Here is a 22,886-nt window from a genome sequence, read left to right as displayed (position 1 = left end):
GAAAAGACCCTGATGCTGGGAAAATTCAGGGCAGGAGGAGAAGGGGATGACAGAGGATGAGATGGTTGGATGGCATCACCGTCTCCATGGACATGAGTTTGGGCAAGCTCCGGGAGATGGTGATGGACAGGGAGGCCTGGCGTGCTGCAGTCCAGCAGAGGTCGCAGAGTCGGACACAACTGAGTGACTGAACAACAGCATACATCCTTAGGAGAGGGGGGAAAACCAACATTGCTTTACCTAGCCAGATTTGCTCATTTGTTTGGCAAAGTTAGATTTGGTTCCGGGATCTCCTATGCGAACGAAAGCTCTCTCTTTGTTGCCGTCTTGGCTCTGCAGTCTGCATTTTGTATCATTCAGAGTCAGATACCACATTTCCATGATCTCATCTTCCGTTGACATCCTCCAAAACCTTCAGCTCATCAGAGGCCGCCGATTATCTGTAATGACACCCCCCAGCAGCACTACACAGTATGTGCAACTTAGCGGAGATGATCGATGTTAGAGAAATGCCGGCCGACTTCCAGGAAAGGATCTCCCTGGCATGGCAAGGCTGTTGTCGTACCCCAGGGCTCATCTGGGCAGCGCATGCTGCCCTCCCCTGCGTTCCCCACCACCCCCGGTGCTTCCCACGCCCCCAGCAGTTCGCACCCTCTCACCCCTGCATCGGCGATAATAATGGAGCTCATCCACGCCTGCAGTTGCCGGTCCTCAGGAAGAAATGCCCGCCCTCCCCCCTGGCAAATGCATTTCCGAATTTTAAACACCCACTGATGTTGGAACAGCAGCCTCTGTTCCCCTTCCCTCCTCACCCGGATGTCACGGTCATTTGCCAGCAGCCCAGAGTGCCAGTGTATCCGACGCCAAGTCCAAGTCTCTCCAGGCCCTTGGATGCAGGCCAAGGCTGTGCTGTGGAAGTGGCCACCGCGTGGCTCTGTGTGTGATTGCAATCGGGGGTACATCCTTGTTGTTCAGCCACTCAGTCGTGTCCGACTCTTTGTGACCCCGTGGACCGAAGCACGCCAGGCCTCCCTGTCAATCACCAACTCCCAGAGTTTGCTCAAACTCATGTCCATCGAGTCAGTGATGCCATCCAGCCATCTCATCCTCTGTCGTCCCCTTCTCCTCCTGCCCTCAATCTTTCCCAGCTTCAGGGTCTTTTCCAGTGCATCAGCTCTTTGCATCAGGTGGCCAAAGGATTGGAGTTTCAGCTTCAACATCAGTCCTTCCAATGAACACCCAGGACTGATCTCCTTTAGGTGGTGGATGGCTGGATGGATGGACAGATAGATACATATGGATGGATGGAGGGGTGGGGGGATGGATAGATAGACATGATTAATAGATATGATGGATGGATGGATGGAGCGGTGGGTGGGTAGATGGATGGATTGATAGATATGACAAGTAGGTAGATCTGATAGCTAGCTAGATACGGAATAGATAAGGGGCTTCCCTATTTAAAAAAGTATGTAGTCTGAGTTCTGAATGAGAAGAAAGAGTCAAGTGAGGGCAGACAATTGAAGTGAAGGATGAGGGACTCTTCCAGAAAGAATGTCCTGGATAAAGGGGAAAGTGAAGTCGCTCAGTCGTGTCTGACTCTTTGCAACTCCATGGACTGTAGCCTACCAGGCTCCTCTGTCAATGGGATTTTCCAGGCAATAGTACTGGAGTGGATTGCCATTTCCTTCTGCAGGGGAGCTTCCCGACCCAGGGATCAAACCCGGGTCTCCCGCACTGCAGACAGATGCTTTACTGTCTGAGCCACCAGGGAAGTCTTCTGTCAAAGCTCAGACGCCCACTGGGATCTTGAGGGCTTCTTAGCTCCGGAACGTTCATCAACACGCCCTGTTCTGTGTGTACACACCGTGGCATATCATTCCGGATTTAAAGACAGAGACTTCCCGAGCGGTCCAGTGGTTATGGCTCCACACTTCCACTGCAGGGGCCACGGAATCCATCCCGGGCTGGGGAACAGAAAATAAAACAACCCGAAACAGACAGAAACCATCAAGCACTCAGCTAAAGTCAGAGAGGACCTGGACGGGAGGACCCATGAGGGTCAGGAGACAGCGGTCTCCGCATTTTGCTGTGAGGATGTTGGGAAACCACGGTGGGCATTTGTGACCCTTCCCCCTGAGTCCCATAGCTGGACGGGGGAGCTCACAGGAGACCCTCCCCACCCAGGACTGGGACCCCCAAGGACCAGGTTTAAAAGTGAAGGGGAATCGTGTAATAACCTATAATGGAAACGACTGTAGAAACAAACAGATGTGCACATATATCTATAACTGAGGGCTTTCCTGTTGGCTCAGTGGATAAAGAATCGACCTGCTGATGCAGGAGACGTGGGTTCAATCCGTGGGTCGGGAAAATCCCCTGGAGTTGGGAAATGGCAACCCACTCAAGTATCCTTGCCTGGAGAATCCCATGGACAGAGGAGACTGGTGGGCTACAGTCCATGGGGGGTCACAAAAGAGTCGGACACGACCTAGTGACTAAAACAGTAACATGTATAACTGAATCGCTTTGCTGGACGCCTGAAACCATCACAACATTTAAATCAGCTGTATGTGAGCATCCCTGTGTGCTCGTCTGCATGTTTTATAGGTTGTGTGGGAGTGAGAGAGAAGACAGAAGCAAAGAGGAGAAAAAGGGGAAACAGAGACACTCACACGTTAGTATAAATTCCACGGAAGAATCGAGAACCTCCCCGGAAGGATAAGGAGACGGAAGCACTAAGAAAGAACAGACTGACAACCGGGCCGTGGCCACGGGCTTGCTGAAGGGTTCCCAAGTGCTTCCTGAATTCCTGCAGCTCCCCAGTCAGCCGTGAGCTATCGATGAGGGACGGCGCGTCCGGGTGGCTCAGAGGATAAAGAATCCCGCCTGCCGATGCAGGAGACACGGGTTTGACCCCTGGGTGGGGAAGATCCCCTGGAGGAGGGCATTGCAACCCACTGCAGTTTTCTGGCCTGGAGAATCCCATGGACAGTATAGTTGCAAAGAGTCGGACAGGACTGCAAGACTTCCAGTTTTCCATAGCCAATTTCAAACCATCCCTGAAACTTAGTGATGGCTTCAGGTGGACAGCAAAGGGACTCAGGCATATGCATGTAACCACTGTTCCCCAAACTCCCCTCCCAGCCAGGCTGCCACGTGACATGGAGCAGAGCTCCCTGTGCTGTCCAGCAGGTCCTTGCTGGTTCTCCATGTAAAACACAGCCGTGTGTCCTTGTCCATCCCAGACTCCCTGACTATCCCTTCCCCCATCCTTCCCCCCTGGGAACCATAAGGTGATTACAGAGTACTGAGCAGAGCTCCCTGTGCTGGACAGCAGGTCCTTGCTGGTTCTCCATTTTGAATACAGCAGGCTGTATATGACAAAAGTGTTTTTAAAAAATTAACTCAAAATGCAGTAAAAGCTTCAGCACTCCATATGAAAACCCTCAAACACCGAAAACACATTAAAAGGGTTTCTTGACAGAGGCAGCAGCAATGACCTCACAGAACGGATATGAAAACTTTAGCAACAGAAGCAAATAAATACACAAATGGGTTTGCACCAATTAAAAAAAAAAAACACGACTTCTGCATAGCAAGGGAAACAATGAATACAGCAAAGAGACATTTTCTGTATCTCTGCAGAATGCGTGAAAAAATATTTGCACACTGTATATCTCATCATATAGACTGTTGGGGCAAGAGGACTCACCCGTTAAAAACTTCACTGACTGTACAGTGGATTGGGACGTTCTGCTTTTATTCCGGAGTTCTGGATTTCTGGTTCATCTCTTCAGATCCAACAATGTGTCTTAATTATGCAAATAAGTTAACGGAATGTTACTTCTTAGTGAAAGATGCAAGCTGTATTATTATGGGATTTGTGGTTTCCTGGGAGTATAAACATGGCTCTAACAAATTGGCTGAATTTCTTCTTTTTTATTTTTCAAATGGTTGATGGGATTTCATTCATTCTCTGAAGGGCCCTTCATATCTATGCTCCTATGTGGAAAAATCCAAATATTCTTTGTTCTCTATGTAATACACAGCCCTCTTGAAGCTAATATGCTGCCTCCTCCGAGCTATGCAGCTCAGATTCTGTTCTGGAGAGCTGTCTAGGGCTCTTCAGGGTTTTTCTGCGTTTCATCTCATTTCCTTTTAAAATCTGCACACAAGTTTGTGCCGGCCTGCACCACATTCACACTCAGGGAACTTGCAGTAGGCAGTTGGCACGCTGTTCTGGTTGTAAATGAGGTTGGCGGACACAGGGTTCATTTTCCGGGAGCGGTGGGGCTCAGTTCTGCATTTGCACCCACCCAGAACAGCACTAGACAGTTGTAAACAGCTGCTCCCCATCACCCTGGTGTCACATGGAGGGGAAGCTCCCCGCTGACAGCCGACATGAGTCTGAGTGCAGTAGAAAAACAGGAGATGAGGCCCATTTCCAGGTCATTAAATCCGTGCAGAAAACTCCTACACCAAGTCTTAGTCAGTCGTGTCTGACTCTTTGTGACCCTATGAACTGCAGCCCACCAGGCTCTTCTGTCCAGGGGATTCTCCAGGCAAGAATACGGAGTGGGTTGCCATGCCCTTCTCCAATCCCTAATTGAAGCTGAAAAGTCCATTTGGGTTGTAATCAAACCAGGCTGGCATTTCCTGTCAACTTGCATATTGAGGAATACACCATAAAGTATTGTTGTATTAATAAAATTGATTAGCAATTAATTATTAATTTAAAATTAATAAATAAAACATTGTTGTATTAATATCAGGTACTAATATATTGTTGGGGTTTCCCAGGTGGCGATAGTGGTAAGGAACCTGCATGCAAATACAGGAGATCTTAAGAGACTACGGGTTTGATTCCTGGTCAGGAAGATCCCCTGGAGAAGGACATGGCAACCCACTCGAGTATTCTTGCCTGGAGAATTCCATATTACAAGTCATTATAATAATTATACTTTGTTGGCAAAGTAATGTGTCTGCTTTTTAATAAGCTGTCTAAGTTGGTCATAGCTTTTCTTCCAAGGAGCAAGCATCTTTTAATTTCATGGCTGCAATCACCATCTGCAGTGATTTTGGAGCCCCCCAAAATAAAGTCTGACACTGTTTCCACTGTTTCCCCATCTATTGGCCATGAAGTGATGGGACCAGATGCCATGATCTTAGTTTTCTGAATGTTGAGCTTTAAGCCAGCTTTTTCACTCTCCTCTTTCACATTCATCAAGAGGCTCTTTAGTTCTTCTTCAGTTTCTGCCATAAGGGTGGTGTCATCTGCATATCTGAGGTCACTGATATTTCTCCCAGCAATCTTGATTCCAGCTTGTGCTTCTTCCAGTCCAGCGTTTCTCATGATGTACTCTGCATATAAGTTAAATAAGCAGGGTGACAGTATACAGCCTTGATGTCCTCCTTTTCCTATTTGGAACCAGTCTGTTGTTCCATGTGCAGTTCTAACTGTTGCTTCCTGACCTGCATACAGATTTCACAAGAGGCAGGTCGAGTGGTCTGGTATTCCTACCTCTTTAAGAATATTCCATAGTTTGTGGTGATCCACACAGTCAAAGGCTTTGGCATAGTCAATAAAGCAGAAACAGACAGGTGTTAGCTCTTCTCTAAGTGCTTGATAGAATTTGCCTCTGAAGCCATCAGGTCCTGTACCTTTGTTGCAAGGTTTTTGTTTTTTTTTTTCTTTTCTTTTAGAACAGTTATTATTTCATTTCTTGTGATTGGTGTGTTCGTACAAGCTGTATCTGTCTGAGAATCGCTCGATTTCTTCCAGTTGTGCATTGTATCGGTATACACTTGTTTGCAGTCGTCTGTTAGGATTCTTCGTATTTCTGTGGTGTCAGCTGTAACTTCTCCTTCTGCATTTCTAACTTTGTTGATTTGAATCTTCTCCCTTTATTTTCTTGATGAGTCTGGCTAAAGGGTTTATTAATCCTGTTTATCTTCTCAAGGAACCAGCTTTTACTCCCATCGATCTTTGCTATTGTTTCCTTTGGCTCTATTTCATTTATTTCTATTCTGGGCTTTATGATTTCTTCCCTCTACTAACTTTGGATTTTGTTTGTTCTTCACTTTCTAGTAGCTTTAGGTTTGTGGTTAGATTGTTTATGTGAGGCTTTCCCTGTTCCTCGAGGTGAGACTGAATTGCTATAAACTTACGCTTAGAGCTGCTTATGCTGCATCCCATAGGTTTTGGGTCATCATGGTTTTGTTGTCATTTGTTTCTAGGTATTTTTTAAATTTCCTCTGATTTCTTCAATGATCTTTTTGTTATTAAGTATTATTTAGCCTCCATGTGTTTCTGTTTTTTATAATTTTCCCCCTGTAATTGATTTCTAATCTCATAGGATTGTGGTTGGAAAAAATGCTTGATGTGATTTCAGTTTTCTTAAAGTTACCAAGGCTTGATTTGTGACCTAAGATGCCATCTATCCTGCAGAATGTTCTCTGTGCGCTTGAGAAGAAAATATATTCTGCTGCTTTCGGGTGGAATGTCTATAAATATCAATTAATCTGTCTGTGGAGAACTAAAAGGCAACCCACTCCAGTATTCTTGCCTGGGACGTCCCATAGACAGAGAACCCTGGTGGGTTACAGTCCGTGGAGTCGCAAAGAGCTGGACATGACTGACTGACTCACGTTGACTAAATCTGTCACGTCTGTTGCGTCATTTAAAGCTTGTATTTCTCTATTTTCTGCCTGAATGATGAGTTCATTGGTGTAAATGGGATGTTAAAGTCCCCCCACTATAATTGTGTTACTGTTGACGTCCCCTTTTATGGCTGTTAGCATTTGCTTTTTGTATTGAATATATGTTAATATGTTGGGGCCATAAATATTTATAACTATTATATCTTCTTCTTAGAATAACCCCTTGTTCTTTATGTAGTGCCCTTCCTTCTCTTTTGTAATCGGGTTGATTTTAAAGTCTACTTTATCTGATACGAGTATTGCTACTGCAGCTTTCTTTTGATTTCCATTTGTATGGAATATCTTTTCCATCTCCTCACTTTTGGTCTGTAGTTCTGAGATGAGTCTCTTGTAGGAAGCATATTTATGTTTTGTATCCATTTTTTGTATCCATTCAGCCAGTCTAGTGTCTAGACTGGGGCATTTAATCCATTTACCTTTAAGGTAATCCCTTATGATTATACAGTGGAAGTGAGAAATAGATTTAAGGGCCTAGATCTGATAGATAGAGTGCCTGATGAACTATGGAATGAGGTTCGTGACATTGTACAGGAGACAGGAATCAAGACCATCCCCATAGAAAAGAAATGCAAAAAAGCAAAATGGCTGTCTGGGGAGGCCTTACAAATAGCTGTGAAAAGAAGAGAAGCGAAAAGCAAAGGAGAAAAGGAAAGATATAAACATCTGAATGCAGAGTTCCAAAGAATAGCAAGAAGAGATAAGAAAGCCTTATTCAGCGATCAATGCAAAGAAATAGAGGAAAACAACAGAATGGGAAAGACTAGAGATCTCTTCAAGAAAATCAGAGATACCAAAGGAACATTTCATGCAAAGATGGGCTCGATAAAGGACAGAAATGGTATGGAAGCAGAAGATATGAAGAAGAGGTGGCAAGAATACACAGACGAACTGTACAAAAAAGATCTTCACGACCCAGATAATCACGATGGTGTGATCACTGACCTAGAGCCAGACATCCTGGAATGTGAAGTCAAGTGGGCCTTAGGAAGCAGCACTACCAACAAAGCTAGTGGAGGTGATGGAATTCCAGTTGAGCTCTTTCAAATCTTGAAAGATGATGCTGTGAAAGTGCTACACTCAATATGCCAGCAAATTTGGAAAACTCAGCAGTGGCCACAGGACTGGAAAAGGTCAGTTTTCATTCCAATCCCAAAGAAAGGCAATGCCAAAGAATGCTCAAACTACCGCACAGTTGCAGTCATCTCACACGCTAGTAAAGTAATGCTCAAAATTCTCCAAGCCAGGCTTCAGCAATATGTGAACCGTGAACTTCTAGATGTTCAAGCTGGTTTTAGAAAAGGCAGAGGAACCAGAGATCAAATTGCCAACAGCCGCTGGATCATGAAAAAAGCAAGAGAGTTCCAGAAAAGCATCTATTTCTGCTTTATTGACTATGCCAAAGCCTTTGACTGTGTGGATCACAATAAACTGTGGAAAATTCTGAAAAGATGGGAATACCAGACCACCTGATCTGCCTCTTGAGAAATTTGTACGCAAGTCAGGAAGCAACAGTTAGAACTGGACATGGAACAACAGACTGGTTCCAAATGGGAAAAGGAGTTCGTCAAGGCTGTATACTGTCACCCTGTTTATTTAACTTATATGCAGAGTGCATCATGAGAAACACTGGACTGGAAGAAGCACAAGCTGGAATCAAGATTGCCGGGAGAAATATCAATAACCTCAGATATGCAGATGACACCACCCTTATGGCAGAAAGTGAAGAGCAACTAAAAAGCCTCCTGATGAAAGTGAAAGTGGAGAGTGAAAAAGTTGGCTTAAAGCTCAACATTCAGAAAACGAAGATCATGGCATCCGGTCCCACCACTTCATGGGAAATAGATGGGGAAACAGTGGAAACAGTGTCAGACTTTATTTTGGGGGGCTCCAAAATCACTGCAGATGGTGACTGCAGCCATGAAATTAAAAGACGCTTACTCCTTGGAAGGAAAGTTATGACCAACCTAGATAGCATGTTGAAAAGCAGAGATATTACTTTGCCAACAAAGGTCCGTCTAGTCAAGGCTATGGATTTTCCTGTGGTCATGTATGGATGTGAGAGTTGGACTGTGAAGAAGGCTGAGCACCGAAGAATTGATGCTTTTGCACTGTGGTGTTGGAGAAGGCTCTTGAGAGTCCCTTGGACTGCAAGGAGATCCAACCAGTCCATTCTGAAGGAGATCAGCCCTGGGATTTCTTTGGAAGGAATGATGCTAAAGCTGAAACTCCAGTACTTTGGCCACCTGATGCGAAGAGTTGACTCATTGGAAAAGACTCTGATGCTGGGAGGGATTGGGGGCAGGAGGAGAAGGGGACGACAGAGGATGAGATGGCTGGATGGCATCACTGACTCGATGGACGTGAGTCTCAGTGAACTCCGGGAGTTGGTGATGGACAGGGAGGCCTGGCATGCTGCGATTCATGGGGTCGCGAAGAGTCGGACATGACTGAGCGACTGATCTGATCTGATGTACTTATTGCTGTTTTCTTAATTGTTTTATGCTTATTTTTGTAGATCTTTTTCTTGTATTTTCTGCATAGAGAACTTCTTCCAGCATCTGTTGTTTTATAAAACATTCTTGGGCTTCTCTTGCAGCTCAGCTGGTAGAGAATCCTCCTGCAATGCAGGAGACCTGGGTTAGACCCCTGGGTTGGGAAGATCCCCTGCAGAAGGGAAAGGCTACCCACTCCAGTATTCTGGCCTGGAGAATCTACCTACAGTCCATGGGGTTGCAAAGAGTTTTATAAAGCTGGTTTGGTGGTGCTGAATTATCTTAGCATTTGCTTGTCTGTAAAGCTCTTGGACAGGTTCAAGATGGCGAACAGGGGGAGCTCTTGGTGGATCAAGATGGTGCACGGCGGGGGTGGGGCAAGCTCTTGGAAGGATTCAAGATGGCGCATGGGAGGAGCTCTTGGGCGGACTCAAGATGGCACACAGGGCGGGGTGGGGGGGGGAGCTCTTGGAAAGATTCAAGATGGCGCATGGGGGAGCTCTTGGGCGGGTTCAAGATGGCGCACCAGGGGAGCTCTTGGACGGATTGAAGATGGTGCACGGGGGGAGCTCTTGGATGGATTCAAAATGGCGCACGGGGGTGGGGAACTCTTGGACGGATTCAAAATGGCACCCAGGCAGAGCTCTTGGAAGGATTCAAGATGGCGCACGGGGGGAGCTCTTGGGAGGGTTCAAGATGGCGCACGGGGGAAACTCTTGGAAGGGTTCAAGATGGCGCACCAGGGGAGCTCTTGGACGGATTGAAGATGGTGCACGGGGGGAGCTCTTGGATGGATTCAAAATGGCGCACAGGGGTGGGGAACTCTTGGACGGATTCAAAATGGCACCCAGGCAGAGCTCTTGGAAGGATTCAAGATGGCGCACGGGGGGAGCTCTTGGACAGGTTCAAGATGGCGCACGGGGTAGGGGAGCTCTTGGGCGGATTGAAAATGGCGCACGGGGGGAGCTCTTGGACGGGTTCAAGATGGCGCACGGGGTAGGGGAGCTCTTGGGCGGATTCAAAATGGCGCACGGGGGGAGCTCTTGGACGGATTCAAGATGGCGCACAGGGGGAGCTCTTGGACGGATTGAAGATGGTGCATGGGGGGAGCTCTTGGACGGGTTCAAGATGGCGCACGGGGTAGGGGAGCTCTTGGGCAGATTCAAAATGGCGCACGGGGGGAGCTCTTGGACGGATTCAAGATGGCGCACAGGGGGAGCTCTGTCGTGGGTGTTGGCTGGTCGTCACCCTTTTCTCTGAGATGCATTGACCAAGTTTTCCTAAAGGTGGATCTTCTGCCTTTTGGGGGCATTTAAATTGGAGCAATTTTCCAATACTTGCAGGAGTAGCTTGCTCTTTCCGTGCTGTATCTTTGAACGTTGCCTGTTACTGTTGGAGATACACCCACACACATATACACACACACGCACATATACATACACATATACATGTACATATACACACACACACATACTCACATATACATATATATGTATGCCTGTCCCCTTAGCAATATCTGGATATGCACATGGGCTTCCGTGGTGGCTCAGCTAGTGAAGAATCCGCCTGCAATGCGGGAGACGTGGGTTGGATCCCTGGGTTGGGAAGATCGCCTGGAGAAGGGAAAGGCTCCCCACTCCAGTATTCGGCCTGGAGCATCCCATGGACTCGATATAGTCCACGGGGTCGCAGAGAGTTTTATAAAGCTGCTCTGGTGGAGCTGAATTCTCTGAGCGTTTGCTGGTCCGGGAAGCTTTTTGTTTCTCTGTGGACTCTGACTTAGAGACCCTTGCTGGGTAGAGTCATCTTGCTTGTTGGTTACTCCCTTTCATCAGTTTAAATGCTTCCTGCCAGTCGCTTCTAGCCTACAGTTTCTGCCGAAAAATCAGCTGGTAAACTTACGGAGATCGCTTTGTGTGTGGCTGTTTTTCCCTTGCTGCTTTTAATATTTTTTTCCTTTGAATTTCATTTTTGTTAGTTCGATTAATATGCGTCTGAGCGCTTTTTTCTTTGGGTTTATGCTCTGTGGGCCTCTCAGCACTTCTGGACTTGGGTAGCTATTTCCTCTCTCATGTTAGGGAAGCTTTCAACCATAATCTCTTCAAGTATGTTCTCAGACCCTTTCTCTCCTCCTTCTGGGACCCCTATCATTTGAGTGTTGGTGCGTTTGAATGTCGTCCTGGGCGTCTCTGAGGCTCTCCTCATTTCTCTTCATTCTTTTTCCTGTATTCTGCTCCTCAGAAGAATGTTCCGAGGACAAGCATATTCTCCTGAGAAGAATACAGAATCTTTCTCTCTTCCAGCTCACTTACCTGTTCTTCTGCCTCAGTTATTCCGCTGTTGGTTCCTTTCAGTATATTTTTTTCATTGCAGTTATTGTGCTGTTCATCACTGTTTTTCTCTTTTTCTTCTAGGTCCTTTGAGACATTTCTTATATGTTCTCCAAAACCCCTCCATTCTATTTGTGAAATTTTGGTTAATTCAGTAGCAGTCCTGTGAATGCTTTTTCAGGTAGAAAATTACCTATTTTCTCTGCATGGATTTGGTCTTGTAGGTTTTGACCATGTTCTTTCATCTTAACATATTTCTCAGTCATTGCGTCTTGGTGTACATCGTTCTGTCTTGCTGGTTGTCTGTCCTGAGGCGTCCAGTGGTGTGGCTTGTGGGCAGTTGGGTGCAGCTGGGCCTCTGTGCTGAGATGAGGCCCTGTGAGGAGATATGAACTCCACGTTCTCCTTTTGAGCCGTATCGACTCCATCCCAAAACAGAGAGCGTACTGAGCCTGCAGTAAAACAAAAAGCAGGGTCTTATAGAAAGATTTGCACACCTGTGTTCATAGCAGTGCCGTTCACAACTGCTGAAGTGTGCCAATAAACCAAGATTCCAAGGAGGGATGAATTTATAAGGAAAAGGTGATCCACCCATAAAGGGAATATTACTCAGCCTTTAAACAGGCTTTCCTGGTGGCTCAGATGATAAAGAATTTGCTTGCAATGTGGGAGACCCCGCCACCCACTCCAGTATTCTTGCCTGGAGAATCCCATGGATAGAGGAGCCTGGTGGGTTACATACAGTCTGTGGGACTGGAAAGAGTCAGACACAAGTGATAGGGTTTTACATTTAAAGAGGAAGGAAATTCCGGCAGAGGCTAACGATGTGGAGGAACCTCGAGAACTTTGTGATTGTTCAGTCGCTCAGTCGTGTCCAGCCCAGCGACTCCACGGACTGCAGCCCGCCAGGCTCCTCTGTCCACGGGATTCTCCTGGCGAGAATACTGGAGCGGGTGGCCACGCCCTCCTCCAGGGGGTCTTTCCGACCCAGGGATCCAACCCTCACCTCCTGCATTGGCAGGCGTGTTGTTTACTGCTGAGCCATCTCGGAATTATGCTCAGTGAAATAAACCAGACGCAGGGGGCACATACTATATGGTTCCACTCGTGTGCTCCCTGGAGAAGTCAGATTTAAAGGACAGGAAGATGCTGGTTGACGGGGGCTATGGGGCTACAGTTTAACCGCAACCCTTTCCATTTTCCGAGAACAGTGAGTCCTGGAGATGGGTGGTGCTGTGAGTTCCAGAACCCTGTGAATGTACTTAATGCTACTGAACTGTATGTTTTTAAATGGTGAAAATTATATATTTTATTTTATAAATGGTTCACCACAGTAAGTTTTGTGTGTGTGTGTGTGTGTGTGTTTTACAGAAGTGGGGAGGGGACTCAAAATGGCTCAATAAAGCTGTCCAAGTTCTTCGGAGCTCACTGGCTAGTTCCTAGAAGGCAGAGACTCAGTCTTTCCTAGAAAAGTCAGCCTTAAGTGGATCCCATGTTCCTCAGAGCCTCCGTGAGGCTGCCCAGCAGGTGGGCAGAAGCCAGTACAGCCAGCTTCCACTGAGTGACGTACAGCTTGCCAAGCTGTGACGGGTAAATGAGGATTTCTTCGTGCCAGTCGGCCAAATGCATTGACGGGCTCTTGTTTCTTCTCGGGAGAAAGCAGAGAAAATGGCCTCGTAATTGGAAGAGTATGTTTTGGGGGGAACAGGGCAGATGGTCGGGACTCAATTCTTGAGCCCACAGTGGGGAGAAACCGAGGAGACATGCTTTTCTAAACCTAACACAGACTCGTGTTGTGTTATAAGGGATATTTTGAAAACTAGTCTGGGGAGGAAAAAAAATAAAGAGTCTTTGAGAGCCGATGGACTATAGCCCACCAGGCTGGTCTGTCCATTGGATTCTCCAGGCAAGAGTCCTGGAGTGAGTTGCGAAGCATGCCCTTGTCCAGGGGATATTTCTGATCCAGGGATTGAGCCTGGGACTCCTGCCCTTCAGACAGATTCCTTGCCCCCCCGAGCCACCAGGCAAGCACTGTTTTGCAAACATAGAGCAATCCAATGTCATGAAAATTCGACTGCTCTGTGCAACCTTGCCTCCCCAATTGAGTATGTGGAACCCCTTTACAGACCAGGCAGGATATCCCTGTGAGTGGACCGGAAATTGCCCAGGAAATCTGATGAGGCCCCTGTCAGATCTCAGGTGTGTTCACCAGGAGGCACGCTGCGGCCCTGGAGGCAGAGGCTGTGTAGGAGGGAGCAGTGGGAGGCAGGATTCTGAAGCGGCCTCAAGATGTCTGTTCCCCAGTGCGCACACCCTGTATAATCTCCTCCCCTGGAGTGTGAGCACGGCGGGTGTCAGCCCCCACCCCCCGCCCCGTGACCATGTTGCAGTGGGTGAAGTTGAGCCCATCAAAAGGAGAGGGGTGGTGGTGGGCCTGACCTCATCAGAAATGCCCTTTAAAGGATGATGGCTTCTTCTTTTTTTTTTTTAATGCTTTGTCTGTTGTTTTTTTTTTTTTTATTAATTGAGGTAGAGTTGATTGACAGTGTGGTATTTGTTCCAGATGTACGGTAAAGGGATTTAGCTTTATATACATATACATACATATACACATGCATGCCTGCTAAGTCACCATCAGTTGTGTCCAGGGCTTTGCGGCCCCATGGACCGTAGCCCGCCAGATTCCTTTGTGCATCTATTCTCCAGGCAAGAACCCTGGAGTGGGCTGCCATCCCTTCACCAGGGGCTCTTCCCCACCCCAGGGATCAGACCTGCATCTCTCACGCCTGTGTGTATACACACACACACATACATACATACAATGTGTATCCTAAGAGTCTTTTCCCTTATAGGTTGTTACAGAATATTGACTCGATACTGTGCCATTCAGTAGGTCCTTCTTGCTTATCTACTTTATATACAGTACTGTCTGTATGCTAATCCCAACGTCCTAATTTATTCCCTCCCCTGCTTCCCCTTTGGTAACCCTGCTGCTGCTGCTGCTGCTAAGTCGCTTCAGTCGTGTCCGACTATCAGACCCCATAGACGGCAGCCCACCAAGGTCCGTGGTAACCCTAAGTTTGTTTTTTAGTCAGTGGATCTATTTCTGTTTTGTACATAAGTTCATGTGGTATCACTTACATGTGGGACCTAAAATGACAAAAAATGAACTTATGTACAAAACAGAAATAGATCCACATGTAAGTGATACCACATGATATTTGTCTTTTGCTGTCTGGCTTACTTCACTCAGTATGACACTGTCTAAGGCTATCCGTATTGTTCCAAATGGCACTATTTCATGTTTTTCTTATGGCTAAATAATACACCACTGTCTGTCTGTCTCTATGCTTATATTTATACACACACACTCGGGGCTTCCCAGATGGCTCAGTGATAAAGAATCTGCCTGCCAGTGCAGAAGCCACAGGAAAAATGGGTTTGATCCCTGAATCAGGAAGATCCCCTGGAGGAGGAAATGGCAACTCACTCCAGGATTCTTGCCTAGGAAATCCCATGGACGGAGGAGCCTAGTGGGCTACAGTCCATGGGGTCCCAGAGAGTCGGACAGGACTGAGTGACTCAGCACACACACACACACATATACACACACACACACACAGCACATACACACACACACATACACACACACACACACACACACACACACACATATACACACACACACATATATACACACACACATATACACACATACACATATATACACACACATACACACAAATATACACACACATATACACACACATACACATATATACACACACATACACACAAATATACACACACACATATACACACACAGACACACACATATACACATACACATACACACACACATATATATATACACATGCACACACACACACACACACAGCACATTTATAAGAAGGTAAATTCTGCCAACTAGAAGGAACTTGCCATTTCCTTCTCCAGGGGATGTTCCCTACCCAGGGATTGAACCCACGTCTCTTATACCTCCTATAAATATATACATATACACACACACACACACACACCACATTTAAAAGAAGGTGAATTCTGCCAGCTAGAAGGCAGAATTCTCTTCCAAGTGCAAGAGAAACTCGACCTTCAGGGGAAAATATGGATCTTAACAGCTGGTTAAAATATCGAACACGATCGACTCTGCTAACTCTTCTATTGGATTTCAACCCAATGGTCCGTAGGTGAAACACGTAATACTCTGACCCTGGAAACCTGTCTGAATCAGGCAGCACGTGTCTGTGTGCAGCTGAAATAACAGGACAGCAGGTGAGTGCAGAAGCATGATCACTTCCCCCACCCTGGGTATGGGTCTCATGAGGCTGCAGAAAGCGGTTCAGGGTTAAGTGCCACTGAGGTCTCTGGTGTGTCTCAGAGCCGGGGTATTTCACAGTGGAGGTTGCCTCTTCAGTATTCAGATACGGCAGTTCACATGCAGGGAGATTCCCTGAATGAACCCACGTGGCGATTAGACAACTTCAGCAAGTCCACCTTCACACGGGCGGGGTCTGCAGGTGAGGGGAACATCCTGTTGATTGACCTGGTCCATTCACCTCATCCTCACTTCTTTTCTCGACGTAACAGAAGCATCAGGCACCAGTGGTCACCAGCACATGTGTGGCATTATTTTAACAGGTTTAGAAAAAGCCCCTTTGTGTGGAGGTTGGGGGTTTCCCTGATAGTTCAACTGGTAAGGAATCCGCCTGCAATGCAGGAGGCCTCAGTTCGATTCCTGAGTCAGGAAGATTCCCCTGGAGAAGGGACAGGCAACCCACTCCTGTATTCTTGGGCTTCCCTGGTGGCTCAGCTGGTAAAGAATCTGCCTGCAACGCAACAGACCTAGGTTCGATCCCTGGGTTGGGAAGATCCCTTTGGAGAAGGGCATGGGTATCCACTCTAGTATTGCTACCTGGAGAATTCCATGGACAGAGGAGCCCAGCAGCCTAGTCCGTGGGGTTACAAAAGAGTCAGACATGAGGTAGCGACTAAACAGTGGGAACAAATTGGGATGAACAGTCCCAATCCCATTTTCCGAACAAAAGCTGGTCAGAAAACCGGAGTCATCCACCGTAACCCATCCGTGACTAACGTCATTGGTGATGGAAGAACGCTCTGCATAGAAAAAGAGGGTTAGTTCCCCAAAACAAAGGCAACTGTGTGGACTTTGGAAGAGGCAAGACCAGCAAAAGTCCACCAGACTCAGTGCCTTAGCTCCAGATGCTGTAACAAAACGTCAGAGACCAGGCTAAATGACAGGAATTCATTCTCTCACAGTTCTGGAAGCTCTGGAAGTTCAAGATCACAGCGTGGGCTGATAAAGTCCCGACGCAGGCTCTCTTCCTGGTAGGCACGTGGCTGCCTTCTCACCACATCCTCACGTGGTGCAGAGAAGAGAGATGTGGTCTCTTTCTCTCCTTATGTGTGTGTATGTGTGAAGTCTGTCCGTTGTGTTAGACTCTTAAGACCCACTGGACTGTAGCCCACCAGGCTCCTCTGTTCATGGGATTCTCCAGGCACGAATACTGGACTGGGTTTGCCATGTCCTTCTCCAAGGCGATCATGGGAGCCCCACCCTCAAGAGGTCATCTACATCTCATCACCGCCCAGCTTCTAACACCATTGCACTGAGGGTCAAGGCCTTCAACGTACGAATTTTAGGTGAGGGACACCGTTTGGTCCGTACAATGCAGACTTTCCTATCCTTGTAAATAGCATCGTTCAGCTGGTCAAAACAAGACGGAAGCTTGATTCTTCCTTCTCCACCAGACTCAATACGTTTCCAAGCCTTGCCAGTTCTGACCATCACATACGGTTGCTGTGTGTCCACTTGTCACCACCCTGGCAGCCACCAGCTGAGACCCAGCCGCCATCGTGCATGTGGACCAGAGCCTTGAGTGTCCTAGGCATCCTAACTTTTGTTGTTGGTCAGTGGCTAAGTCGTGTCCGACTCTTTGTGACCCCATGGACCACAGCACGCCAGGCTTCCCAGTCCTTCACAATCTCCTGGAGCTTGCTCAAAGTCATGTCCATCAAGTCGGTGATGCCATCCAACCATCTCATCCTCTGTCGTCCCCATCTCCTCCTGCCCTCAATCTTTCCCAGCATCAGGGTCTTTTCCAATGAGTCAGTTCTTCCCATCAGGTGGACAGAGTATTGGAGTTTCAGCCTCAGTCCTTCCAATGAATATTCAGAACCAATTTCCTTTAGGATGGACTGGTTGGATCTCCTTGCAGTCCAAGGGACTCTCAAGAGTCTTCTCCAACACCACAGTTCAAAACCATCCATTTTTCGGCACTCAGCTTTCTTCACAGTCCAACTCTCACATCCATACATGACCACTGGAAAAACCATAGCTCTGACTACATGGACCTTTGTTGCCAAAGTAATGTCTCTGCTTTTTAAAATGCTATCTAGGTTGTCATAGCTTTTCATCCAAGGAGTAAGTGTTTTTTAATTTCATGGGTGCAGTCAGCATCTGCAGTAATTTTGGAGCCAAAGAAAATAAAGTCGGTCACTGTTTCATTGTTTCCCCATCTATACACAAGCGTGTGTAAAATCGACAGCTAGTGGGAAGGTGCTTCGTAGCTCGGGGAGCTCAGCTCGCTGCTCTGTGATGACCTAGAGGGGTGGATGGGGCGGGGGGAGGCTTAGGAGGGAGGGGTATCTGTACACGTACGGCTGTTCACTTCATTGTTCAGCAAAAGCCAACACATTGTAAAGCAATTATTCTCCAATAAAAAAAAATTTTTTTTAAAGATGAATATCACCCCCTTAGGTCGCCCCTGACCTTTCCATTCACAGGGACCTTTCTCACCATCTTTTTAATTCCTTAATACACACATCACATTCTTTAGCCTTTAATTTCTTTTTGTTGTTGTTGTTTAGTTGCTGAGTTGTGTCCGACTCTTCTGCGACCCTGTGGACTGTAGCCACAACAGGCTCCTCTGTCCATGGGATTCTCCAGGCAAGGATACTGCAGTGGGTTGCCATGCCCTCCTCCAGGGGATCTTCCCCACCCAGGGGTCAAACCCGGGTCTCTGACACTGGCAGGGGAATTCTTCACTGCTGAGCTGCCAGGGAAGCCCCTTATTATTGTTATTCACTGCTGATTCCTCCTATTGCAATAGAGGTTCCGTGGGAGCAAGAACTGTCCCCGCTGGGAGTCTGTCTGCACCTCCCAGGACCTGCGTCTCAAGTGAGCAGTTTGTTAGATGGATGAGGGAGGGGGTGACGAGGGGGACGGGGTGACCGGTCTCACCTGCCTCCCGTCTCTATCAGCAGAATCTCGCCCTCTCCCACCCCCAACCAGGATGTCTTCCTTCTGCTCCTCTCCCTGAGTAACAGTCCATCCCCCAAGGCTGATTTCATAGAGCAAATTTTAATCCAGACGGTAACTCCCTCCTTCACATTCAATCTCCAATTAAAATCTCTAATAAGGGTTTCAAAGAGGGACAAGTCAATGTCATCCATGCCTTAAATAAATGGTCTAGGCGGCACTCTGATACCAAAATTACAGAAGACACTTTGCTATACATATTGCTAAGTAGGAAAGCAAAAAGAAGTGTCAGTCGCTCAGTCATCTCTGACTCTTGACACCCCATGGACTGTAGCCCATCAGGCTCCTCTGTCCATGGGATGCTCCAGGTAGGAATACTGGAGTAGGTGGCCATTCTGTTCTCCTGGGGATCTTCCTGACCCAAAACCAAATAAAATACAAACAAGAATAATTGAAAAAGAAGGAAAAAAGGAGGAAGGGGTAAATTTGGAGTTTGGGATTGACATATACACACTGCTGCTGCTGCTGCTAAGTCGCTTCAGTCGTGTCCGACTCTGGGTGACCCCATAGATGGCAGCCCACCAGGCTCCCCGTCCCTGGGATTCTCCAGGCAAGAACACTGGAGTGGGTTGCCGTTTCCTTCTCCAATGCATGAAAGTGAAAAGTGAAAGTGAAGTCGCTCAGTCGTGTCCGACTCCTAGCGACCCCATGGACTGCAGCCTACCAGGCTCCTCCATCCATGGGGTTTCCCAGGCAAGAGTACTGGTGTGGGGTGCCATTGCCTTCTCTGATATACACACTACTGTATGTAAGATAGATAATACACACCGATAAATATAGGGGCTTCCCTGGTTGCTCAGATGATAAATCTGCCTGCAATGCAGGAGACCCAGGTTCAGTCCCTGTGTTGGGAAGATCCCCTGGAGAAGGGAATGGCAACCCACTCCAGTATTGCTGCCTGGAGAATCCCATGGACAGAGGAACCTTGAATGGCTACTGTCCATGGGGTCACAAAGGTTGGACACTACTGACCAACTAACAAGGTCTTTCTATATAGAACAAGAAATTATATTCAGTGTCTTGTAATAATGTATAAGGGAAAAGAATCTGAGAAATGTATGTGTAATAGAGTCACTTTGCTATAAACCCAAAACCAACACAACACTGTAAGCTGAGTATATTCCAACTGTGAGAAGAAAAGATTTTCGTAACAAAAATGTGATTTAAAAACCTTTGGGATTCAGAGAAAATTGGGGTATTTGATCCTGAGAAATAAGCAGAGATGCAATAGTGTGCACGAAATAGATAAACGTAACCTCAGAGTTTAAAGTGTGAATGCAGGCAGTTTGTATGGTGAGAAATCAATTTTTGGTGAAATAGAAAACTGAGGCGGAAAAAAAAAATGTTTCCAGCATGCAGCGGAGAGTTGAAAATGCTTATGGGGATAAAACATCAACTTAGAGACACTGAGAACACTCACCAAAGCCAAACTGGAAACCGGATTTCCTACAAAGGAATATGGGCTATATCGACCAGAAACACTAACTATAGAAATGATGAAAGATGAATGTTGCAAGCCAAGCAATAGAAAAACGACTACATGCTGAGTTCTCAGTGAAAATTTGAAAGAAAACCAATTCTACACATGTTCTGGTAGCACTGTCCAAACGCTTAAAAAAAAAAAAAAACCTCTACAAGTGCTCATGGAAAGAAAAGAGTAGCAGAAGAACCAATATTGGTTTGGCTTCATTTCATCTCAGCTGCAAGAAATGACACAATGATATTGGACTGCCAAGCATTGATGAGGGGGAAAAAAATCATTATTAAAAATTCCACAGTGAAGGTACTGTAGAATTATCTTTTACTTCCAAAGTAGTTTTCAAATAAATTTCAGTACAGTTCATACAATTCACAGTATTGTACTCACTATCACTGTGGATGGTGACTGCAGCCATGAAATTAAGACGCTTGCTCCTTGGAAGGAAAGCGAAGACAAACCTAGACAGCGTGTTAAAAACAGACACCTCACTTTGCTAACAAACGTGCGTATAATCAAAGCCATGGTTTTCCCAGTGGTCATGTATGAACGTGAGAGTTGGACCATAAAGAAGACTGAGTGCCAAAGAATTGATGCTTTTGAACTGCGGTGCTGGAGAAGACTCTTGAGAGTCCCTTGGACTGCAAGGAGATCCAACCAGTCCATCCTAAAGGAAATCGGTTCTGGATATTCATTGGAAGGACTGATGTTGAAGCTGAAGCTCCAATCCTTTGGCCACCTGAGGTGAAGAGCCAGCTCTTTGGAAAAGACCCTGATGCTGGGAGAGATTGAAGGCGGGAGGAGAAGGGGACAACAGAGGATGAGATGGTTGGGTGCCATCACTGACTCGATGGACATGAGCTTGAGTAAACTCCGGGAGTTGGTGATGGACAGGCAGGCCTGGCGTGCTGCAGTCCATGGGGTTGCAAAGAGTCGGATATAACTTAGTGAATGAACAGCAGTGTATTGCAGTCAGCAACCATCCAGTGCTACAGACTTGGGGTGTAGAGAGGCAACCAGTTTCTAAATAAACAAATGAATATACAGCCAAATAGATTTATGCCCTAAATCGAACATTCTTTGCATTATGCAAATTTTTTGCCTACAGAGCAGTTAGAAAGAGTAAAGAGGGTTTGGTTCTTAATCCACACTTCAAAAAATATCAAAAAAACAGGAAGCGAAACAGATTATGATTTACTAAATTTTTGCAATAATCAGGTCACAGCCAAGTCATCCTTGCCTTCAGATCCTTCAAGCCCTGGAACGCGGATAAAATGTCTTTAATAGGATTTTCTAATAATGACAAAATAGTTTGCATATTCTTCTCTGAGGGACAAAAATCAAAAAAAGTTGATCATTATGTCTTTGATACTTTCCTCTGTAAATTAGTGGCCTTGAAAAGTGGGATGGAACTTCCCAGGTGGCTCAGTGGTAAAGAGTCTACGTGCTAAGCAGGAGATGGGGGTTCTATTCCTGGGTCAGGAAGACCCCAGGAGAAAGAAATGGCAACCCAGTCCAGAATTCTTGCCTGGAGAATCCCATGGACAGAGGAGCCTGGCGGGCTGCAGTACATGGGATTGCGAAGACTTGGGCACAACTTGATGACTAAAAACAACAGAAAGAGGGGCAGGTCTTCTCACATGAAAATGTGGAATTGAAATCCATTTTAAGAATGAAAGTATTCGGAGACTTCCTTGGTGCTCCAGTGGGTAACGCTCCGCACTCCCAATACCTGGGAGCCCAGGTTTTATCCCTGGTCAGGGGGTTATATTCCACATGCTGCAAGTAAGACATAGCACAACCAAATAAATAAGTAAAATCATCATCATCATCATCATCATCATCATCATTACAGTATTTGCTAAAATCCCCTTAACTGGCATGTACTACAAAAATAAAAAAAATTACAGTTTGGGAAAGAGTTCCAACCATCCATGCCTCTACTGAAATGTTTTTATCCTTTTCATAATTTCAGAAACTCGGGAGAGTCCCTTGACTTTACGGACAGCCCTTGTGGATAGCCCAAAAATGGAAGTGGAGTGATCCAAATCGGCAAGAGACTAAATTCGCACGCCATCTCTAGAATCGGTGAATCAGCTCCTGCTGAGTGTGCTTGTCCATGTGACTAACATTTGTGTGCATTCCATGAACTACTTTGTGGGAAGACATGATTCTTTATATATATATATATATTTTTTTTTTTTCCCTTGTGATGAGAACTCAGGATTTCCTCTCTCAAGAACTTTTTAAAAAATAATTTTTATGTATTTTTGGCCGTGCTGAGTCTGTCCTGCTGTGCCGGCTTTTCTCTAGTTGCAAAGGAGAGTGGTGGCTACGCTGTAGTTGCCGTGTACGGCCTTCTCGTTGCAGTGGCTTCTGTTGTTGTGAGCCACTAGCGCACGTGGGCTTCTGTAGTTGGGGCACATGTGGGCTTCTGTGGTTGGGGCGCACAGGCTTAGCTGCCCCTCGGCATGTGGGATCTTCCCAGACCAGGGATGGGACCT

At 46.5% G+C, this 22,886-nt stretch overlaps 1 protein-coding gene across 2 annotated transcripts in view; it reads left to right on the top strand.

Moving 5' to 3' along the window:
- Nucleotides 1-22,569, top strand: part of DHRSX (dehydrogenase/reductase X-linked) — a 223,314-nt gene extending 200,745 nt beyond the window's left edge. The window contains exons 9-10 of one of the 2 annotated variants that reach the window (XR_003509863.1): nt 15,754-15,838; nt 22,358-22,569. The gene's annotated coding sequence lies outside the window, so the exon portion shown is untranslated. The remainder of the gene's footprint in view (nt 1-15,753; nt 15,839-22,357) is intronic. The other variant, XR_003509864.1, reaches the window with a different exon arrangement.
- Nucleotides 22,570-22,886: the final 317 nt, after the last annotated feature.

This window comes from Bos indicus x Bos taurus, chromosome X (genome assembly GCF_003369695.1).
Source record: "Bos indicus x Bos taurus breed Angus x Brahman F1 hybrid chromosome X, Bos_hybrid_MaternalHap_v2.0, whole genome shotgun sequence".
Lineage (NCBI taxonomy): Eukaryota > Metazoa > Chordata > Mammalia > Artiodactyla > Bovidae > Bos > Bos indicus x Bos taurus.
Note: the sequence above shows the minus strand (reverse complement) of the source record. Positions and strands in the feature narration are given on the sequence as shown.